This window comes from Pipistrellus hanaki (genome assembly GCF_964339955.1).
Source record: "Pipistrellus hanaki genome assembly, chromosome: 6".
Taxonomy (NCBI): Eukaryota; Metazoa; Chordata; class Mammalia; order Chiroptera; family Vespertilionidae; genus Pipistrellus; species Pipistrellus hanaki.
Genome location: NC_140508.1, coordinates 81,184,987 through 81,207,426, shown reverse-complemented (window position 1 = coordinate 81,207,426; position 22,440 = coordinate 81,184,987).

Below are 22,440 nucleotides of genomic sequence, written 5' to 3'. Positions count from 1 at the left end.
CCCTGAAACCAATAAATTTTTTTTTTTAAAAAACCCAATCAACAAACTGAAAATAGAAACTATCACAACATAGTAAGGCCATATATGAAAGGCCCACAGATATCATACTCAATGGAAGATGAAGTTTTTCCTCTAAGGCCAGGAAGAAAGCAAGGCTGCCTTCTCTTGCCACTTGTGTTCACCAAAGTATTGGGAGTCTTAGCCAGAACACGTAGGCAACACAACAAAAAGCCAAGTAAGAAAGGGAGAAGTAAATCATGTATGCAGATGACATGACCTTATAGGTAGAAACTCCTCAAGACTGCACACACACACTCACACACACACAACCCTGTTAGAAAAAAAAAATTCAGCAAGGCTGCTGGATACAAAATCAACACACAAAATGGCAGCATTTCTATACACTACACATGAACCATCTCAAAAGGAAATTATGAAAACAATTCCATTTATGACAATTCCTGCTCATGGGCCAGAAGGAATCTGCTTTCTGCCCCTGCTGTGGGCCTTTGCCAGGCAGCTCTGCCCTGCACACCCTGTGGGAGGGAGGGAGAGACAGTCTCTGTTCATAGCCGGCTTCACAAGTGAATTCTACCAAACATTTAAAGATGTAACACCAATCCTCCTGAAACTTCCACATTTGATCAGCCAGAGGGAGGGCGGGGTCGGCGAGGAAAGGAGAAGTCTGGCATTGTGAGAAGAGCAGAGCTCAAACACACCTGTCAGCTGAGACATCTTTAGCAAGGCCTCAGTCTCTCTGGACCCTGTTTCGCCATCTCTCAAACGCCTGCCTCTTCGGGCAGTTATAACACCGTGACATCAGCCAGCCATTCCCCAGCATCTGCCTCTGCGAGGCCGGTGCCTGTGGGGGGGCTGCCACACCCAGGGCGTGCCAGACCAACCCCGAGTGTAAATCTGGTCCTTGGCCAATCTGTGATGTGATCTGGCTCAACGAAGAAACATTTAAAACTGCAAAAACTGGAAACGAAACGGCAGAGGTTTGCTCTTCCATATTTCCACTGTGACTCAGCCCAGCCCACCCGACTCCACCCGGCACCAGGGAAGGCTGGTCCACAGACCACAGGCAGCTGAGGGGATAGAGCGCTGGCTGGAGAAACACAGGAGGGGAAAGTCCCAACCTCCCTCAGGGACTGAAGACTCCAGCCCCCTAGATACAGGACCAACAGAGAGTAATGAACACTGGGTTAAGTATAATTTATTAAAAGGTATAATTTATTAAAAAAAAAAAAAAGTATAAGTCACTGCAACCAAGATGGGATTGTCTTAAAATGCAACTAAAGGTCAAGAGAAAGATCTAGGAATGTATTGGACCAGTGGATGTTGGGTAAAACATTACTAGTAAAAACTTGTTGCGAAAGCGTGTGCTTAATATATATTTCTTAAAAGTACCCTTGTGCTAAAATTAATATTTCAAACCAAAAGCGAAAGTTCTATTTAGAGACAAAACCCTAGAGACGATGCTATTTAAACCAAACAAAACAAGGATGCCTGCTAGCACCATTACCCCTCCGCAGGGCTGAGGAAGCTCTGGGCAATGCATTAGGACATGAACAGAAAGGAGGGACAAACACAAAAATAAAAACCAAGCCCTGGCCGGTGTGGCTCAGTGGATAGAGCGTCAGCCTGCGAACTGAAAGGTCTCAGGTTCGATTCTGGTCCAGGGTACCTGCCCGGGTTGTGGACTCAGTCCCCAGTGCGGGACTTGCAGGAGGCAGCCAATCCATGATTCTCTCTCATCGTAGATGTTTCTTTTTTTTCTTTTTTCTTTTTTAATATATATTTTATTGATTTTTTACAGAGAGGAAGGGAGAGAGATAGAGAGCTAGAAACGTCGATGAGAGAGAAACATCGACCAGTTGCCTCTTGCACACCTCCTACCGGGGATGTGCCTGCAACCAAGGTACATGCCCTTGACCGGAATTGAACCCGGGACCTTTCAGTCTGCAGGCCGACGCTCTACCACTGAGCCAAACCGGTTTCAGCTCATCGTAGATGTTTCTATCTCTCTCTCTCCTTCTTCCTTCCTCTCGGAAATCAATAAAAACATATTTTAATAAAAACAAATGTAATAAAAAATAAATAAAAATCAACAATTTGCTGTCATTATTTGCAGAGGACTCATTTATTTGTTCATTAATTCACCAAATATACCCTGAGAGCCTCCTCTAGGTCCCACACCATTCAAGGACTCAGAATGACAGAGAGAGGGGCAGGGGCAGAGAGACAGATAAAAAAATAAATAAAAAAATAAGTAAAGAAAAAGCAAGCGCACAATAAAGAATGTGCCTTGGAGAAAACAGGGTGTCAGCGGGGAGGGGCCTCCCACAGCAGCCGGACAGCCTAGCTGAGGAAGGGCTTTGACCAGACCTGAAAGGTGCAAGAGCAGCCATGAGGCAATGGGGCGGTGCTCCAGGTGAGGGCGCTGCAAGGGCAGAGGCCCTGGGGGTCAGATGTGACAGGCAGAAGAGCGGCGCCCTAAAATGGTCAGGCCCTAATCCCTGGAACCTGTGAGTACATTGGGTTCCTTAGCAAAGGAGCGCTAAGGTTGCAGATGGAAATAAGGTTGCTAATGAGCCGACACGGAGATGGGGAAATGATCCTGGGTTATCTGGGCGGGTCCAGCACGATCCCAGGTGTCCTTACTGTACCAGAGAAGGCAGGAGAACCCCGTGAGATGTAACCGGGACTCAAGTGGCCACTGCCGGCTCTGAAGGTGAACGGAGGCCACGGCCACCGAAGCAGCAGCCTCGACAGCTGGAAGCAGTGAGAAAGGAGGAGCCAGTCTATCATCTGCAGCAGGAACAGGGCCCTATGGACCCCCCGATGCGAGGCCAGTGAAACCCATTTCAGACGTCCAGAAAGCAACGATAATAAATGTGTGCTTTGAAGCCACTAGTTGGTGTTAATTTGTTACAGCAGCCCCTCACAATAGCGGATTACCTTGATTTATTTTCAAATAGTGAGCTAGCTGGCACTACACACGTGGCATATACCCCATTTAGTCACGGTGTGTAGCTAACTTTATAGACTGGTAAACTGTTTGCTAGCGTATGGTTAAGTGTGTTTGCCTTGACAGTCACGAGGGATACTGGTCTGTGGATGTCTTCGTTGTGCTATCGTCCTGCAGTGTGGGAGCAGGAGAAAGCTCAGTTCATAAAAGAGACCGAGATGTGGTCCTGAAAGAGATGGTGCAGCGCTAGAATAGGATTCTTCAGCTGTTTGGTGAAAGTAATCCAGTTAAGCCGTTTCATCTGGAATCTCCTTTGCTAGAATTTAAACTACAGATTCAACAGTTCTAATGGTTGTAAGGCTAACCATCTGTCTCATACTGGGCAAACCTGTCGGTTTGTATTTTTTGAGGAATTCGTTCACGTCATCTAAATTGTCAGACTTTGTGTACAGAGTAGTGTGTAGCACTCCCGTATTATTCGTTAGATGTCTGCAGGGACTGTAGTGGTAGCTCCTGTTTCATTCCTGATATTGGTTAATTTTTCATCTCTCTCTCTTTAAACATTTGTCAATCTTGCTAGAGATTTATCAATATTATTGATCTTTTCAAAAAATCTGTTTTGGTTTCACTGATTCTTTTATATTATTTTTCTATTTTTCAGTTTCACTGATTTCTGCCCCCATCTTCATTTCCTCTGTTTTGCTTGCTTTGAGCTTATTATGGTCTAGTTTCTCAAGGTGGGAGTGTACATTGATTTGAAACATTCTTCTTATATAACTGGTGCTACAAATTTCCCTCTCAGCACTGCCTTGGCTGTATCTCACATTTTGATATGTTTATATTTTCTTTTTTTGTTACCACCCCCACCCCCGCAGATATGTTTTTATTTTCACTGTCATTTAGTTCATTTTGTTTTTAATTACCCTTGAGATTTCCTCTTTGACACGTGGTTTATTTAGAAGTGTGTTGTTTAGTTTCTAAGTGTTTTAGGACGTTTCTATTTTTTTTCTATTATTTATTTCTAGTTTGAATCCAATATGGCTAAAAACCACCACCACCACCCACAATCTGTATGATTTCCATCTTTTAAATTTGTTGAGATTTACTCTTTGACACAGGATATGATCTATCTTGGTAAATGTTCCCTGGGCACTTAAAAAGACTGTTCTAACAATGTTAATTAGATTCTGTTGTGTTTTGTTTTTATGATGATGATGCTGAATTCTATATCCTTGCTAATTTTTAATTGTTTTAACCTGTTTTTTTCCTCTATTGTTTGGGTTGGGTAATTTTTCCTGGTTTTTTTTTTTTTTCCATTGCTTACATGTTTGTTTGTTTGTTTGTTTACATAGATGTATAAATTATTATTGTCTATGTTTTCTATTTAGGATTCTTACTTTATATGTACAAATAAATATTTACAATAATCATTTGCCTGTAAATCTAAGGACCCCCTGCCCCCATTCCCACCCAAATAACGACTCTGTTTGATGCCCACGTGCCCATTCGGGCTGTTTGTCACCTCTAAACAGATAGTTCCACCCCCTCCCATTCTTCCCTCCCACCTTCCCCCACATCTGCTAATCTCAGGAGGCCATCTCAAAGCCATTTCACCACAACCACCGACCTCTCAAAGCAAGAAGCCCGGCACAGGGCAACACCCGCAGGCAGCCAGCAAAAAGGTCCTGTCGCCTTTCCCCAGGCCCTTCAGCATCCCGTCTGGCTCTTGCCACCTATCAAACCAACCCAAATCCTCTCTGAAACTCCCCCTCCAAACCCAACGGCTAGAGTCACACTGTGACAGCAGCTCACGGAGGAGCCTTGCCAGGAAGGAGGCTCATCCCAGGGGCCCCGCAGGCGAGGGGGAGCCAGGCTCTGCCCCATCCGAGGGGAGAGCCTGGCCTGTGAGGACCAGGAATCTCTCACTCCCCGGCTGCCCAGAGCCCAGGGGACTAAAGCCCGAAGATACCCGCCCAGGCCCCGGGCGCACCAGGTCTCCTCCCACCAGGCCCAAGGTCACAGCAAGGTTACATGTTCACACCAGAACATAAGACACGTCAGGACGGCAGCCTGGGACGCCTTCCACATGGCCAGTCCTCGCTATCACAGCACAAGCTGGTGAAAACAAGCAAACAACAACAACAAAAACCCAGCCCTGATTCCCAGACCCCGGGCGGCTAACGGGCACACAGGCCTCAGCTGCTGCACACGCACCTTGAACTACCCATCCGGAGCGAGCAGGCTTGGTCATTGTAGTGCACTTCACGCAGTAAGTTTTGCGGGGGGAGACACAAACATGGAAACACACACAAAAAAACAAAATCCCGCTTACTCACGCACGTCCTGGGCCAGCTGTCCCTGCGGGCAGCGAGGTGTCTGGAATTCGTGCCAGGAGCCCACGGCTGCCAGCGCTGGGCCTTCTCCCTGGAGAGCCGCTCAGCGCACAGCTGCCCCTCCACCCAGCGGGGTTCCAGGAGGCTCCGGGAAGGGTGCATCCAGCCCCAGGAGCTGCGGCCTCCACCAGCTTCCCAGAGAAAGTGAGATCTCGTAGGATCTCGAGAGATCCCGGGGAGGGGTCTGGGATGAGAAACACCTGGTGCCCAGGTGCTGCGGGCCCTCCTCTCAGACTCCTCCTTAAAGAGTCTGCTCAGGCCACCATCCACCAAACCCCTACCATCATGAACGCCTCACCCACTCCTGGGGAGCCTCAGGGACGCCTCCCTGCCCCTCCCAGGGCCCCATGGTGTGCACCCTGGCTAGGGAGGGCTGGGAGGAGGCTGGCACTGCCCGGGGAAGAGCCAGAACACCCAGGGGAGGTAGCCAGGGGGCTCCAATGTACACCCCCACACACATACCCCCAGGTCCTGGGCCATGTCCTCCTGGGAAGATCCCCGCCTTCAGGGCACAAGTGGTAGCTGCACACGGCCGGCCAGCTTGTGCCTCTTCCCCACCCTGGGCTCCCTCCTAGGATAAGGTGACCAGACGTCCCGCTTTTAGGTGTCTGTGGAGTAGAGTCTCCACGGGGTTCTGGGAGGCACCCTGTTCATCCCAATGTTAGCAAGCCCCTGTCCCCTCACCTCTGAGTCCTGGTCACCTCCAGGGTTGACCTGAAGGAAGCCCAAAGCAGCGTTCTCCAAGTGTGACCCCTGTACTTGTTACCGTGTTTCCCCGAAAATAAGACATCCTCCGAAAATAAGACCTAGTGCATGGAAAGATAAGACATCCCCTGAAAATAAGACCTAGCGCAACTTTGGGAGAAAAAAATTAATATAAGACACTGTCTTATTTTCGGGGAAACAGGGTAGAAATCACATTCCCGGGCCCCACCCCAGGCCTAATGTGTGAGGAGCTCTGGGGTGGACTCTGCGGCGCTGAAGTTTGTGTGAAAGGATAACGTTCAACAAAAAGTGAAACTCTGCTGCTCACAGACACGAACACGCGTAGAAGATTTCATTTAACTCCTTATCGACAGGGACGCCTGTAGGCTATTACCATTTAAAGGAGAATCCCAGAAACAGATGCACGGAACCTGCAAAGGAATCCAACATTGGCTTTTCCACACGGGGGAGGGTCGTGCCTCCAGCAGAATTCCTTTCTGTCCGTAGATAAGGATCGTTTTGTGCTGCTCTCAGGCACCTGCCACGTACAGTTACAAAACAGCACGTTGGCAGTAAAAGGCCAGAATCAGACCCCACACAGTTGTTGTCACTGAAGCATATTTTTTCCACCAGGCAGGATTTGGCCGCTGGGGACCGCCCCCTGCGGGAGGCCCAGGCTCTTCGTTAACCCTGGGAACCCCAGCCTCGTCGCCCTTCCAGGCGGACGGGAGCGGCTCCGACCGCCTCTCAGGGAGCCTGTGGCACCCTGAAGAGGACCTGGGATTCGAATTGGCGGAGTGCAGACCATCACACCTTCCGAGTTCCCTCCGAATGCCCCCCCCCCGCCCCCCCCACACACACACACAAGCTGGGATAAGCAACTGGCTTGATTGGCATCTGTGAAATAATTTGCTTCTAAAAGGAACGGGCGTGCCAGGAAGTACCTGGCTTTAATTCCTGCCAGGCACTGCGGATCCCTAGAACCAATATTTACTGAGACGATCAAAGGAACATCTCAGGCCAGGTTTTTCCAACTCGGCACCTGATTTTAAAGGCGGGGCGGGGGGGGGGGGGTGAGGAGTCAGAGCTGCAGAGTCCGGCTTTTGTGAAAGACGCTGTCACTGAGCAGGGCTCAGTGAGATGAAAGCACACAGCAGGCCCACTTGTGCCTCTTCCCCACCCTGGGCACAGGGCACGGCAGGGCCGGGCAGCCCACGGGAGCAGCAGTCGCCTCTGCCCCAGCGCAGGGTGCACCGCCGAGGGGGGAGGGAGCTGGGAAGGAGGCCCAGGTGTGGCCTATCCATGGAAATGGCGCTCTCTAGGCCAGAGCGGGGCAAGCAGGTGGGGCCAATGTCATTCCCGGATCATATAATGCCCCAAAGCACTGAGAGCTTCTTGGAGCAGAAAAGCTGCCTTAAAGTGACCTCACAGTGCCGGGCATACAGTAGTCCCTCAGTCCTGCTGGCATTCACCGTGCCCTGATGGCGTTCACCATGCCCGGCTCTTAGGAGACTGGGCTCTCGCCCCTTTAATCCTGAGCTTTATTGGAGGGGTGGGGGGGCAGTCGGGCTGCTGGGGAGGTGACCATGGGTCAGGCTCAGGGCAACCTGCACACTGGCCCCCGGGGACAGGAACTCCGGGCCAGAGGAGTGGGTGAGGGGGGGCGGGCACAACCCCATTCAGGCCTTCATTTGTTTAGTCAATGTATACACTGGACACTTACTGCACACAAGGCTAACACAGCAAAAGGTCATCCAGGGGTTTCTCAGTCTGGGTCCCACGGGACCTTCAGGGGTGCTCTGTGGAAGCCAGATGCCCCTGTGACACAGGTCTGGCAGGCGGTAGGTTAGACAGACAGCTTCAGGCAAGCCTCTTGTTCCCCAGAGGTGACTCCAGCCAGGGATGGGATCGTGAAGGTACCGGAGCGCCCTCTGGGGGAAACACCTATGGATGCAATAGGGGCGGCTCCTCTAGGCCAGTCCCCTCCTTTCAAGTTGAGGACCCTGGTTCAGGAGTCAAAAAGGCAGTCAAGTTCTTTTTTGTTGTTGTTGTTAATCCTCACCTGAGGATATTCCCCCCCACCCTTTTTTTGAGAGAGAGAGAGAGAGAGAGAGAGAGAGAGAGAGAGAGAGAGAGAGAGAGAGAGAGAGAGAGAACATGGAAACATCGATGTGAGAGAGACACATCCATCCCATGCGGACTCCCTGGGACTGCCCCTCCCCCTCATCTCCCCCGGGGCTCCCCTCCCCTCCGTCCTGGTTCCGGGGGATGGAGAAAGCACGTGCACAAACCCCACGCGCCCCGCCAGCGTGCACGGAGCTGCTCTCCCTGTAGCAGGGGAAGGGGGAGAAGAGCGGAATCTGAAGCTCGCCAGCCCCAGCGGTGAGTTCACCGTGTTTGTCCCCCAGCAGCCCCTGCCAGGGCTGAGGCAGCCGGAGTCTGCAAGTGGGTCCGGGGTAGCGATGGCTGTGATCTGGGCGGTGCCGGCTAGGTGGGCAGTGGGAGTCCAGCTGGTCTGATCGAGAGAATCCTTACGAGGACATCTGCATCCGTGGCTCACCTGCCTCCTCAGCGGTGGTGTTTTGTTCCCACAGTTTGCCGGCAGAGTCTGCAGTCTGCCGGCCCAGGGCTTCCCTCTGGAGGGCCAGATGTTGCCAGGGTCATCAATGGGAGCTGGCCAGGGTGACTGGGCCGGCAGTGAGTTCTGTCCCTGGGCAAATACTCATGGTCACTTCCTGCCACAGTGTGTCGATGTCATCAACTTTGCTAAACCACCAGGCCCGGGAATTTAGGGGAGCCTTTGTGAGTCGAGGGCCCCCTGAGTCGGTGGCTTTGCTCTAGGGCACATGTGTCAAACACAAGGCCCGCGGGCCAAATCCAGCCCACCAGGCCTTGCAATGTGGCCCACACCGCGCTGTCATCACTGCACTCCGCTGTCAGTTTATGACATTGTCAGTTTATGACTGTTCAGTAAACCATTCGGCCCGCGATTTAGGCTGGATTTTAGATTTTGGCCCCTTCTCTGATTGAGTTCGACACCCCTACAGGGGGATGGTGAGGGTACTATTTCCCTAAAGGGGTTGCTGTCACTTTCTAATGTGAAGCTGAGGGTCTGGCGGAACCAGGCCAACTGGCTCTTGAAAATGCCTTTTCCTAAGGGAGCCCACTGTGTGGGAGAACATGTTTGACAATGATACATCGGATAAAGGGTTAATATCCAAAATACATAAGGAACTCATACAACTTAACAGAAAGAAGACAAACAATCCAACTTAAAAATGGGCAAAGGACCTAAATAGATACTTCTCCAAAGTGGACATACAGATGGTCAAGAGACATGAAAAAAAATGCTCAAAGCCACTGATCCTCAGAGAGATGCAAATTAAGATGACAATGAGGTATCACTTGACACCTGTCAGAATGGCCATCATCAACAAATCAACAAGTGACAAGTGTTGGCGAGGATGCGGAGAAAAGGGAAGCTGGTACACTGCTGGTGGGAATGCAGACTCCTCAGCCACTGTGGACAGCAATACGGAGTTTCCTCAAAAAATTGAATATGGAACTGCCATTTGACCCAGCAATCCCACTTCTAGGAATATATCCTAAGAAACCCGTAGCACCAATCAGAAAGGATATATGCACCCCTTTGTTCGTAGCAGCACAATTTACCATAGCTAAGATCTGGAAACATCCCAAGAGCCCGACAGTAGATGAGTGGGTGAAAAACCTGTGGTAGAGCCACACTAAAATACTACGCAGCAGTGAAAAAGAAAGGATCTCTTCTCCTTTGAGACAGCATGGAGGGACCCGGAGAGTATCATGCTAAGTGAAGTCAGTCAGTCAGAGGAAGACAAGTATCACATGATCTCACGCATGTGGAATCTAAGGAACAAAATAAACTGATGAACAGAGTGGGTTGAGAGACATGGAAGCATGGAACAGAAGGCCTGGGGCAAGGAGGGGGTGGGGGGAGCACGCTGGAGGGGATCAATGGGGCGGGGAGGAGCAAATGCCTTTTCCTTTGAACAGAGGGCTGTTGGGCTCTTTCCACCTTGTTAGTCATCAAGTCTGAGTTGATCCACCCAACATGGGGGTGCCTGGTCCAAGAATCCCAAAGCATTCATGAATCCGGCATGTGGGTTCAACAGGAACCTGAGAACAACTTTCTCAGAACAAACCAAAAAGTGGCTTGTCCGGCAGGTGGCGCCAGCATCCTAGAAAATGCCTGTGAGTAGCCAGGCGGCCATTGAATTAAGTAAAGTGGATTTCTCTTTCTCTTGCTAGAATTCTGTGTTGTTTCTGCTGGACCCCTAGGGGTGGTTTAGAAAGGAAAGGATGAAGGGGAAGCTGCCCTCTACATGTGCCTCTAGAAGGTCTGTCTAAGCAGCCACCCAGATGGGAGAAAGCCCTCCCACCCTATGGGAGGGGACCTGCAGACACGGAACCCCTTGCTTCTCACTCTGGGCCCAGTCCCGGGAGCCACAGATACAACACAGGCCTCGGCCCAGGGCCCTGCCCACAGGCCACTTTGATTTCTTTCCCCTGCACAAACGTCACCCAAACCCCATCTGTTTACATTGAGCTCCTTTTCTTCATGAGACTTGAACCAGGGAGTCAAACGTGCACACAAGTCAGGGACTACAGTCCTGCGAGCTCAGGGAGCGCGAGGGGAAGCAGAGACCAGCCCGCGGGGCCAGTGGAAGCTGCGGGAAGCAAAGGTCAGCTGGTTTTCTCCCTTCCTCGGGGTCTGTACCTGAGCATGGACATTTCTTCCTTCCATGTCTGGGGTCTGAGCTTAGGGGAGTCTGTATCAATAACCTCCTTTCAACCTGCAGTGCTCAGTGCTTCTGGGGGCCCCCAGCCCATGCCCAGGGCTGAGAAATGGCCCAAACCAAAGCGTGGCCAGGGCTTTGCAGGTGCTGGTACACACAGTGGGAGGCAAAGGAAAGCAAGAAGCTCCAGAACTCTCTCTCCCTCACAAAACAAGCGATGCAGAGAGAGTGTAAAAAATGTATTAGATAACTGAAATGGAATACTGTTTAAAAGTTTCAGTGATCAAAGGTAGGAGAGGAGAAACAGAGGAATGAAAAACAGAGGGAACAAATAGACGACAAAAAATACAGTGGGAGGCTTGTATCCAAACATCAGTTACATTAAATATAAGTGAAGTAAATGCATCAATTAAAAGATAGATTGGCAGAATGGATTTTAAAAAATGACCCAAGCACACGCTGTCTAAAAGAAACTCTCTTCAAATATTATACTAGAGGCTCAGTGCATAGATTCATGCATCAGTGGGGTCCCTTGGCCTGGCCTGTGCCCTCTCACAATCTGAGATTCGGCCCGATCCCCACAGGCCATATAAGATCTTTGGTTAATTTTTTCCCATCCTCCCCCCTCCTCCCTTTCCTCTGAGACTCATCAGTCTGTTCCATGTTTCCATGCCTGTGCATTGAGCATCTGCTCCCTGGTGGTCAGTGTGTGTCATAGCTACCAGTCAATGGTCAAACAGTTGATCAGTTACTTAGGCTTTTATATATATAGATAGGTAGGGTAAAAAAATAAATAAATAAAAATTAAAAAAAAATAAATATATATATATATATATATATATATATATATATATATATATAGAAAAAACAAAGCAATAGTGACATTAATATCAAAGTAAACTTCAGAGTAAAGAAAATTACCACAGTTAGAGAGACATTACATATTGAGAGAAGAATCAATTCACCAAGAATCCATAACAATCCTGAATCTATATAAGCACCTGAGAATAGAGACTCACAATGTAAGAAACAAAAAAATTGTCCAAGCAGAAAAGGACTAGATATGTCCATAATTATACTTGGAAGCAGCAACGTTCCTCTCTATGCAATATACAGAAATAGTAGACAGAACATTAGCACGAATGGAATTGAACAATGCCATTAACTCACTGGAATTAGTTTATATTTATAGAACACTCCACACAACAGCAGACTACATGTTCTTTCCAAGTGCACACAGAACATTTACCAAGATAGACCATCTCGTGAGTCATAAATTAAATCTTAACAAATTTAAAAGGATTGAAATCATAGGAAATATGTTTTCTGACTATAATGGAATTAAACTAGAAATTAATGACAGGATAACTGAGGAATCTCCAAATAATAGGGGGGAAAAATACTTTTAAAAAAGGAAATCTCAAAGAAAATTTTTAATTGTATTAAAATGTACTGCCATTTACAATGTGGATGGACCTTGAGAATATTGTGCCAAGCGAAATAAGTCAGACAGAAAAAGCTAAGAACAATATGATTTCACTCATATGTGGAACTCATGGTCACAGACAGACAACAGTGTGGTGGTTATAAGGGAAGGGGGTGGAGGGGATTGTAGAAGGTAAAGGGTGAGATATATGGTGACAGAAGATGATTGACTTTGGATGGTGGTAACACAATGGAATATACAGATCAAGTATCATAGAAATGTGCATTTGAAACCTATATAACCCTATTAACCAATGTCATCCCAATCATTTAATAAAATAAGTGTATCAAAGTGAAAGTTATATATAATATCTAAATTTATGGGATATAGCTAAAGTGGAAGGCGAATCTACTGCATTTAATTATGAAATATACAATACAATTGAATTATACACTGTTTTATAGTTTTCAGTGTTCAAGGCTTACCCTTCTTTAGGTAAATGTATTCCTGTTTTACTTTTCTGGTGTTATTACAAATGGAATTTTTTTTTTATTTCACTTTTGAATTATTTACTGCAAGTGTATATATTTTGTATAATGATCTTGAATTCTGCAACATTGCTGACCACATTTATTAGTTTTAATAGTTTTTTAATGCATTCCTGAGGTGGTAGTATCAGTGGGTTTTTGTGTGTGAATTTGGCTCCAGGGAAACAAAGCAAAAAATTAATAAATGGGACTACATCAAACTAAAAAGCTTCTGCACAGCAAAGGAAACCACCAACTAAACAAAAAGGCAACCAATCAAATAGGAGAAGATATTTGGAAATGATACAACTGATAAGAGGTTGATACCCAAAATATAAAAGAACTTACTTAACTTAAAAACAAACAACTCCATTAAAAGAATAAGGTAGCTGAAACTGGTTTGGCTCAGTGGATAGAGCGTCGACCTGAGGACTGGAGGTTCCCAAGTTCCATTCCAGTCAAGGGCATGTACCTTGGTTGTGGGCAAATCCCCAGCAGCGGGTGTGCAAGAGACAGCTGATGGATGATGTTCTCTCATTTATGTTTCTTACTCTCTATCCCTCTCTCTTCCTCTCTGTAAAAAATCAATAATATATATATATATTAAAGTCATTAAGCAATGTTACCTCAATAAAAATTAACTAAAAAAAAAAAAATAATGATGTCCTCTATAAACAGGGCGTCTGAGGGGAGATCACGTAAGATGGTGGGTGGTGAACTCCCCAAGCGCGATGGCCTGTCTCATCCACCCTTGGCATGTGCTACTCTTCTCTTGCTCCCGGAGGCGGGGCCTCTCTCCTCCGCAGTTGGTCCTCGGAGGGCAGGCCCTGCCAGGCAGGACTCCCGGGAGGTGAGCTGTGTGGGTGCTGCCCTGTCTGAACCAGTTTTCTCAAAGCCCTGAGCACCTCCTTCTCCAGCCCTGACCCTGGGTCCAGCCCCTTCTCCTAGGAGAAAGCAACCCCAGACCCAAAATGTGCCCACTCCCTGGGTGTTCCCAAAGTAGAGGAAGAAAAGGGGAGTGGACGTTTTCACAGCCCTGGATGGCGCTGGACTTCTTCCTGTGAGTCAGGGGGAGAGGGGGTTATTCGGGGAGGGAGGAAGCTAGGCGAGAGTAACCTGCCTTAGCACAGGGTCCTTCAAACCAAATCCTCAATTGCTCCAAGTAAACGGAAGTAAGAAGAGCTACATAAATGCTAATCTTCTATTAAAATGTTTATGGTGTAATATTTTAAATAGAAATTCTGCACTTATACATATTATATACCCATACACTTAATAGCTTCTAAAAACTCAACTTATTTATTGCTTGCTCACATGAGCTGAGCCCTGCTCCTGGTGCTAAGACTATGGCCACACCCTAAGGTGCCCAGTTCAGTGACGGAGATGAGGTGAGCTGTGCTGGGTGGCTTTGCCTGTTCCCTGACAGAGTTCTCCTTGAACCACTTGGTTCTGAGACTGGTCTATGGGTTTGGGGTGCACAGTCTCCCCTTAGTCAGGGGCACAGGCCTACGGATACCCATGGGCCTTTGAATATACCCTGGGTCCCCTGACTGCTCCCAGAGTGGTCCAGGCCTTGGTGGGGATGGAGATCCTGATGCCTCTGAGAGCAGATGGCTTCCCCCAGTGCCCAGCCAGGCTGCCTGCCAAGCTCCGCCCAGCTGCCTCGTGCCCAGTTCTCTCCACACACTAGGGTCAGCCCCCTACAGAGTTCTTTTTTTTTTTTTTTTTTAAATATATTTTATTGATTTTTACAGAGAGGAAGGAAGAGGGATAGAGAGCTAGAAACGTCGATGAGAGAGAAACATCGACCAGCTGCCTCTTGCACACCCCCTACTAGGGCTGTGCCCGCAGCCAAGGTACATGCCCTTGACCAGAATCAAACCTGGAACTTTTCAGTCCGCAGGCCGACGCTCTATCCACTGAGCCAAACCGGTTTCGGCTCCCCTACAGAGTTCTAATGCCAGTAGCCATCACTGTTCCACGCCCCCCCTTTCCAGCCTCTCCATCAAGTCAGGGCAATCACACTTCCTCCTGAGGGCCCCTGGAAGGTGACATGGCACCTGGCACAGCATGAGGCTCAGGAAGGTTTGGTCACCTCTCCGCCTCTTCCTGCACAAGGCAGGAGGGTTCAGAGGTCAGCGCTGGCAGGGCATGTCCCCTGAGTCAGGCACTGTGTTTGCCTCCTTTTGAGGAGTGTGCCATTCAGGCCTTGGCTCAGGAAACCCCGTGTGTCCTGGGCTGTGGGCAAAGTCAGTTTCAGCTCCTCTGGACCCTGCAACCAGATAGGCCGGGGCAGGGCAGCTCTCCCTTAGCCCAAGGCCCTGTCCAGTGGGTGCCATGGGCTTCTGCACCATTTGACCAGTCCCAGAAGATATGCCCAAGTGCCTCCCCAGCCCTATGTGATCACAGCAGCTGCACTGCAAACACAGGGCTTCTCAGACTTCTTCTCTGAGGTGAAAAATAGCAACACAGTTACCCGGGCAGAGCCTGCTGAAAGAAGGGAGAGAGCATTCCCAAGATGCACTGCTCTCAGTCGGGTTTATGGCACATTTGCATTTAAATAGAGCCTTTAACTCTCTTTCTGAACTTCACAATAATATAGCCTTAAAGCGCTGACTAATAGGGCGGCGGGTGCTTCATCTCCGCTCTCATTTAACACTGATACATTTCTTATTATAGCCATCCCAGCTCCGAGGACACTTGTAAATGCACGTTTTAAACGTGTTTTGTTCTTTTGGGGTCAAAAATCAGACGGTTCCTGGACCTGCATTACAGGAAAGGTGCTCGTCTCACAGCTGGCTCAGCCGTCCCAGCTCTGAGCTCTTCTTAGCAGCACCACACAGGGCGTCTAGTCCATTCCATCCTAAAACCACACGGCGAGAGATGGCCGATAGACTTAATGATGTGATCACATCGGAGGGTGTATAAATGTCAAATCACTGTGCTGTACACCCGAAACTAATACAATACTGTATGCCAGCTACACTTCAGAAACTTTTCTTAGAAGAGAATTCATACTTGTAGACTGGCTGGCATGGCTCAATGATTTAGCATCGACCTATGAACCAGGAGGTCATGGTTCGGTTCCTGGTCAGGGCAAAAGCTCAGGTTGCAGGCCCAATCCCCAGTGTGGGGCATGCAAGAGGCAGCCGATCAATGATTCTCTCTCATCATTGATGTTTCTATCTCCCTCTCCCTCTCTGAAATCAATAAAAATATATTTTTTAAAAATAATAATAATAATACATGATTTTACACTGGAGAGAAAAAAGAAGTCAGCCAGCCGAAACCGATTTGGCTCAGTGGATAGAGTGTCGGCCTGTGGACTGAAAGGTCCCAGGTTTGATTCCGGTCAAGGGCATGTACCTTGGTTGTGAGCACAACCCCAGTGGGGGTGTGTAGGAGGCAGCTGATCAATGTTTCTAACTCTATGTTTCTCTCATCACTGTTTCTAACTCTCTGTCCCTCTCCTTTCCTCTGTGTAAAAAATCAATTAAAATATATATATATTTTTATAAGAAGTCAGCCAGGGATGCGTCCTGCCCTCCAGTTTTCTGGGGCAGGAACAAGGCCTCCCAGCAGCAGGAGAGCCCTGTGGGAAAGGACCACCAGAGCTCAATTCGCCCTGGCATCAGCCAGGGGCCTCCAGACCTGGCTTGTACCACCCCTGGGGAGCTGATTATTACATTTTCAGGAACAGTCCAAGCCAGTTCTTCAACAGTCATTATTAAAAGTTAAATTGTGTAAACTTACAAAGAAACAGATTATATTAAAAATGAAGGTAAAAATACTCAAAAACTCCTTTCTTCATTTCTGTTTCATTACTATCTATGTCCCTGAGGCCGTTCGCATTCATGATGGCAGGATTATATAGTGGTGTTCGGTAAGGTTAAGCTGGTGGCTTGATATGGGCCCTGCTAGGAACATTTACAAGTCAGCCCCCCCCCCAAAAAAAAAAACAGCAAACAAAAGCAGCAAAGGACACTGTGAAGAGAGTCTGCCTATTCTCTGTGTACTCCCCCTCTCTAGGAAAGTGCCCCAAAGGGACCTCTACCCCATCCTCTCCTTCAGCCTGTGCCCACCTCTCCTGGGAGACATCGGGCCCCCAGACCCTGCAGGTCCTCTCCTGAGGACACCTCAAAGTTCCTGCTTTCCACCTGGATGGCTGACTTTCCTTCCAAGGTCCTTACCCCAACCACTTCTTGACACCCCAACTCACCAACTCACCCCCTACCCGCCATTATCTCTTGTCCAGATGACCAGCCTTCAGCTGTCCCCTTTGTCATCCACTCCCAATAGTTTGTCTTTAATATATACATATACATATACATATACATATACATATACATATACATATACATATACATATACATATACATATACATATATAATTGATTCAGAGAGGAAAGGAAAAGGAGAGAGGGATAGAAACCTCCATGATGAGAGAGAATCATTGATTGGCTGCCTCCTGCACACCCCCGCAACCCGGTCATGTGCCCTGACCGAAAGTGAACCTGGGACCCTTCAGTCCACAGGCCAATGCTCTATCCACTGAGCCAAACCAGCTAGGGCCCAATCGTTTATTCTTTACACAGCTGCCAGAGCAATTTTTCTGAAAATGTAGATCAAATCACCTCATTCCATGGCTTAAACTTTCCAGTTGCTTCCCGTAGTATCCAGAACTAAAGAAGCAGATCTTCACCGTGGCCTGGAGGCCCGGTGTCCGGTTCCTCCCACGCGCATCCTACGCCTCACCATGGCGCACTTCTCTGGACTTGGGGTTTTGCACACACTGGTCTTCCCTTCGGAAACACTCTTCCCCAGGTCGCATCCTTCAATGCTCAGCGTAAATCTCTCCTCCCTGGGGACATCTTTCCTGATCCCTCCCCGCCTCCTTCCACAGAAGTTTCTCCCCTTCGCCCCAACGCATACAGCACCCAGCTTTCTTCACACACTGATCCAATCACTGGTACTAAGAGCTGTCCTAGGTGCTGAAGATGCGGCCAGGCACAGCCCAGACCTGCTCTCCTGCTCAGCCAAGGCTCCACACCGAACAGTGTCTGTTCTGCTGCCCACGGGTCTGGCCAGCCCAGAAAAAAAGGGAAATGAACATTTGTGTAAAGCATTTCTTGTTTGTGTCATTAATGGATTTGTGTAGGGACTAGGCTTGAATGGATTAAACAGTGTCTTAGCTGTAAAGTCTTACAGAAATAGAATATTTGCAAATCAAATAAACCAACTGGAATTTACTGAAAGGCATTTAAGCCTAAGTAAATCCTTTTTTTTTTCTGAAGCAAAGAATCCTTTTGAAATGTAAATGGTCCATCGCTTCCTCCCAGCTCTTTGTTGTTCTTGCTCAAGAGGGTTCAGCGAACCCTCTAAAATCGTATGCAAAGTGTGTGCACGCGGGTGCTGAGGCGTTCCTATCTCCCATTAGGCTCCTGGAGGGGAGCATTATCCCAAGGAGGTCAGGGCACAGGGCTCTGGCCTGTGTCTGTTTTTCAGGACTGTTTTGATGGGAACCTTTCCTGGTGAATGAATTGCACTGATAACTGTCTGTTTTCAGAAATAGCTCTGTATTAGCCACAAATTTCCATCTCGCCATCATTAACTGAATCCCCAGTTCCACACAGTTGGTGAAAACCCTTATATGTAAAGCAAAAAGATACTTTTTGTTACAAAGACAGAAGAAAACATTTTTTTTAATTTGTATTTCAATAAGGCTGAAAACAAGTCTCAAAAAAATATGAAAAGCTAGGTAAGTGGCTCCAAAGCAGGAGAGCCCTTGGAAATGTCTTGATAAAGAAAATACACTCCTTGTCAAGCTGCTGCTGGGTCTCCAAGTGAACTGTACTCAGTCTGAGACGAAGGGTTCTTCTCCAGAGATGAACATTGTAGAAGGACTTTTTAGGAATCACAGCCCCTTATGCAGCATCCCTTACAAATGCCCCCCAGAGCTCCAGCTCCTTGCCTCCAGGAGTCACCCCAACCTCCATCTGCCAACAACCCGGGGCCCCAAGGTCCTCCTCCAGGCCTGACGCTCCCCTCCCACCTGTCACCAGGTCAGTGAGAGCATTTTCATCTCCTCCCTTTCACCAAAGGCAACCACCCCCCTTCCTCCATCTGGGGCCAAATCAAACCCCATTGCTACCACCTGCATTCTGCACTCCAGAGACCCCCAGCCGAGCTCTCCATGGCACCCTGTCATCCCTGGCTGTCTAAACTGGGGCACTGGGGGGTGCAGTGGGGAGAACTAGGCCTTTTGATGTTCATCAGTCACAGCCCACAGGAGCACACCTATAGTCAAACAAAGTGGGGCTTATTGTCTTGTTGAAAGGGGCCTTGTGGGAAGATACTATTCTTCCTAGGGGTGGGGTCATATCATCAAAGAGGCAGGCAATATTCATCTTCTTCTGGTGGTTTCCTAAGCAATGTTTTCTGAATGGCTGTGTTTAAGTCAGCATCCAGGTAAAGCCTGCACTTTGCTATTGAGTTAGTTAAGCTCGAAAGACTCTCTTAATGTATAATTTCCCTTCCAACTCTTCTCCTCCTGTTATTTATTTGTTGAAGAATATGCTTCCACTTTATTTATTTGTTTTAATATTATTTTATTGATTTTTTACAGAGAGGAAGGGAGAAGGATAGAGAGCTAGAAACATCGATGAGAGAGAAACATCGATAAGCTGCCTCCTGCACACTCCTTACCAGGGGATGTGCCCGCAACCAATGTACATGCCCCTGACCGGAATTGAACCTGGAACCCTTGAGTCCGCAGGCCAACACTCTACCACTAAGCCAAAGCGGTTTCAGCTATGCTTCCACTTTAGATATTCTCTTCATTTCTAGCCATTGTCACTGCTTCCTGTGTGATTCTTGTGTATTCCTTTGTCTTTTCTGTGAGCCAGGGGAGGAAGTCTTGCTGTGATGTCACCAGTCATTTACCGCCCCGTTCTGGAGCAGGGCCTTTCCTCCAGCAGGGCCTGGTGTGCCCCCGCCTCAGTCCCAGGCCCAGCTCTCCATGGCACCCTGCCATCCCTGGCTGTCTAAACTGGGGCACTGGGGGGTGCAGTGGGGAGAACTAGGCCTTTTGATGCTCATCAGTCACAGCCCACAGGAGCACACCTATAGTCAAACAAAGTGGGGCTTATTGTCTTGTTGCAAAGAGAACTGGGGGTGCCCTGGAAGAGTGTGGGGAAGGACTTAGAGCAAGCATGTCAAACTCACGGCCCACAGGCCACATGCCTCATTTATTCGGCCCACGTTAGCCTTTGAGCTTGACATGCTTGACTTAGAGTAAGTATGATTTGGACTTGAGTTAGGTGATTTGGAGGAGGTTCAGCAGAATGGCGGTTTTCTCAGGATTAGGTGCTGCCTGGATGAGGAGTGATCCTGTGATGATGTAATCCCATCCAGGAGTTGGGGGAAGGCTGCAATTAGTAAAGAAGGATCAGTCATTGTATGAGCATTGAAAGGGGTCAGGGCCATTCTGCAGGTCTCCTGTGCAATATTCCTGTGCTCCTTGATGTGCTGGCATGCTCCTGGGATGGCCTTGTTTCTCACATCACCAAGTGGCCTCGTCTGGTGCAGGTTCCTAGGTGGCTGTCTTTGTTTGAGAGAGAATCATTGATTGGCCACCTCCTGCACGCCCCACACTTGGAATCAAGTTCGCAACCTGGGCATGTGCCCTGACCAGGAATGGAATCGAACTGTGATTCATAAATTGAAACTCAACCGTATTTGCTCGTAGGCTGGGATTTGCTCCTGAGGAGAATACCGTGGCCTAGCTGTACATATCCAACCAGCTCTCAGGCATCACAGGCCTTGACTGCACCTGTTCTCAGTCCCGGGATGCCTCTGACACCTTCTGGGCCTGGGCTCCCGGCTTTCTCTGGTTTGCTAGGTCAATCCCTCAGAGACCTGATTTCCAAATTTTTGTTCGTCTCCTTTCTCTGCTGTGGCTGCTTGGCCTAGTCTCTTCACCATCGGGGACTTCTGCCTGTTTTGTTTTTGCTTTTGTCCATTTACTGTCGTTTAGGGCAGCGGTTGCCAACCGGTGGCTCTCGGACCACTGGTGGTTCGTGAGGTCCGAAAGCTGGGCGACCACTGGTTGGGAGGACCGTGGGGAGAGAACAGAGGCTGGGTGTGCGCCCCCACAGCCTGGGGACCGGGCAGTCCTGTGGAGCCTTCGCCTGGGCTGCTCCTCGGCGGGGGCCTCGTCCCTCTGAGGGATGCCTGGTGCCGATGCCCAACAAACCTGCTCCTTGATGAGCTGGGCGAAATGTGTGGACCACAGGCTGCTATTGGGGTCAAAAAGATTCCAATCTCCACCCAGCAGTGTGGCTCAGTGTTTGAGCATTGACCTATGAACCAGAAGGTCACAGTGCGGAGGTCATAGTTCCACTCCCATTCAGGGCACATGCCTGAGTTGCAGGCTCAGCCCCCCTGCAGGAGGCAGCTGATCAATGATTCTCTCTCCTCATTGATGTTTCTCTCTCTCTCCCATCCCTTCCTCTCTGAAATAAATATTAAAAAAAATTACATATTTTTTAATAGGTTCCAATTCCCTGGTTTAGTGAGAATCGCATTTTCTCTGCAGGCACTCGCTTCATCTATCGTCTGATCCTGTGCGAAGGGCTGTGTCATCACGGAGAGGCTCCTGGATGCCTCTGTTCTCCGCAGTCGACTTCCCCTGGCGGCCACGTCATGTCCGTGTATCTGGAGCACCGACACACGCTCTTCTTAGGAGCTGTCAGGGTGGCCAACGGACACTTTGCTGAGAGCCGCACTTCCCGTCTGTGCAAACCGGTGTTTTCAATTAGCTCGTTGGACAGCTACTTGACTCTTTCGAGTATAAATTATTAAATACCGCGGGGAGACACGTCCATTTTGTGCAATGACATGCTTATATCATTTGTCTCGGCCGCCTGCCTCGCTCAGTTGCACTCAGTGGGGAAATTACACAGTCTTCCCGAGGCATCATTACCGCCCTGATCCCGGGAGCCGCGTTCCCCCGCAGCCTAAGCACACCTCCCCGGTTGTGTGCTCCGTGCGAGGGAGACGTCGCGGATGCTATCGCTCAAGAAGGAGGGCCGCGCTGGGGACGGGAAATCTGGTTGCGGTTCTGCAAATCTCCCAGCGTTTAATGAGGCCTGTGGCAGGCGGGTCCGGGGGAAAGAGGCAGACAGCACGGCAGGAGCTGCAGAAAGCAGGCCGAGGCGAAACCATCGCGGCACTGTTAGACACCTCGTTCTTCCCCATGTCAGTGTGTTTTCACTTTTAAAAATATTTTTCATTGATTTCCGAGAGGAAGGAAGAAGGAGAGAGAGTTGGAAACATCAATGATGAGAGAGAATCATGGATCGGCTGCCTCCTGCACGCCCCTCACTGAGGATCAAGCCCGCAACCCGGGCCTGTGCCCTGACCGGGAACTGAATCCAACTGTGACCTCCTGATGCAGAAGTGGACACTCAGCCACTGAGCCACGCTGGCCGGGCTATTTTCACTTTTTAAATAGTAGCTGATTAACGTATAGTTGGCATACGATATTATATTCATTTCAAGGGTACAACATCGTGATTCGACATTTATATGCCTAACAATGTGACCCCCACACTAAGCCTAGTCACCATCTGTGTAGTTGTAT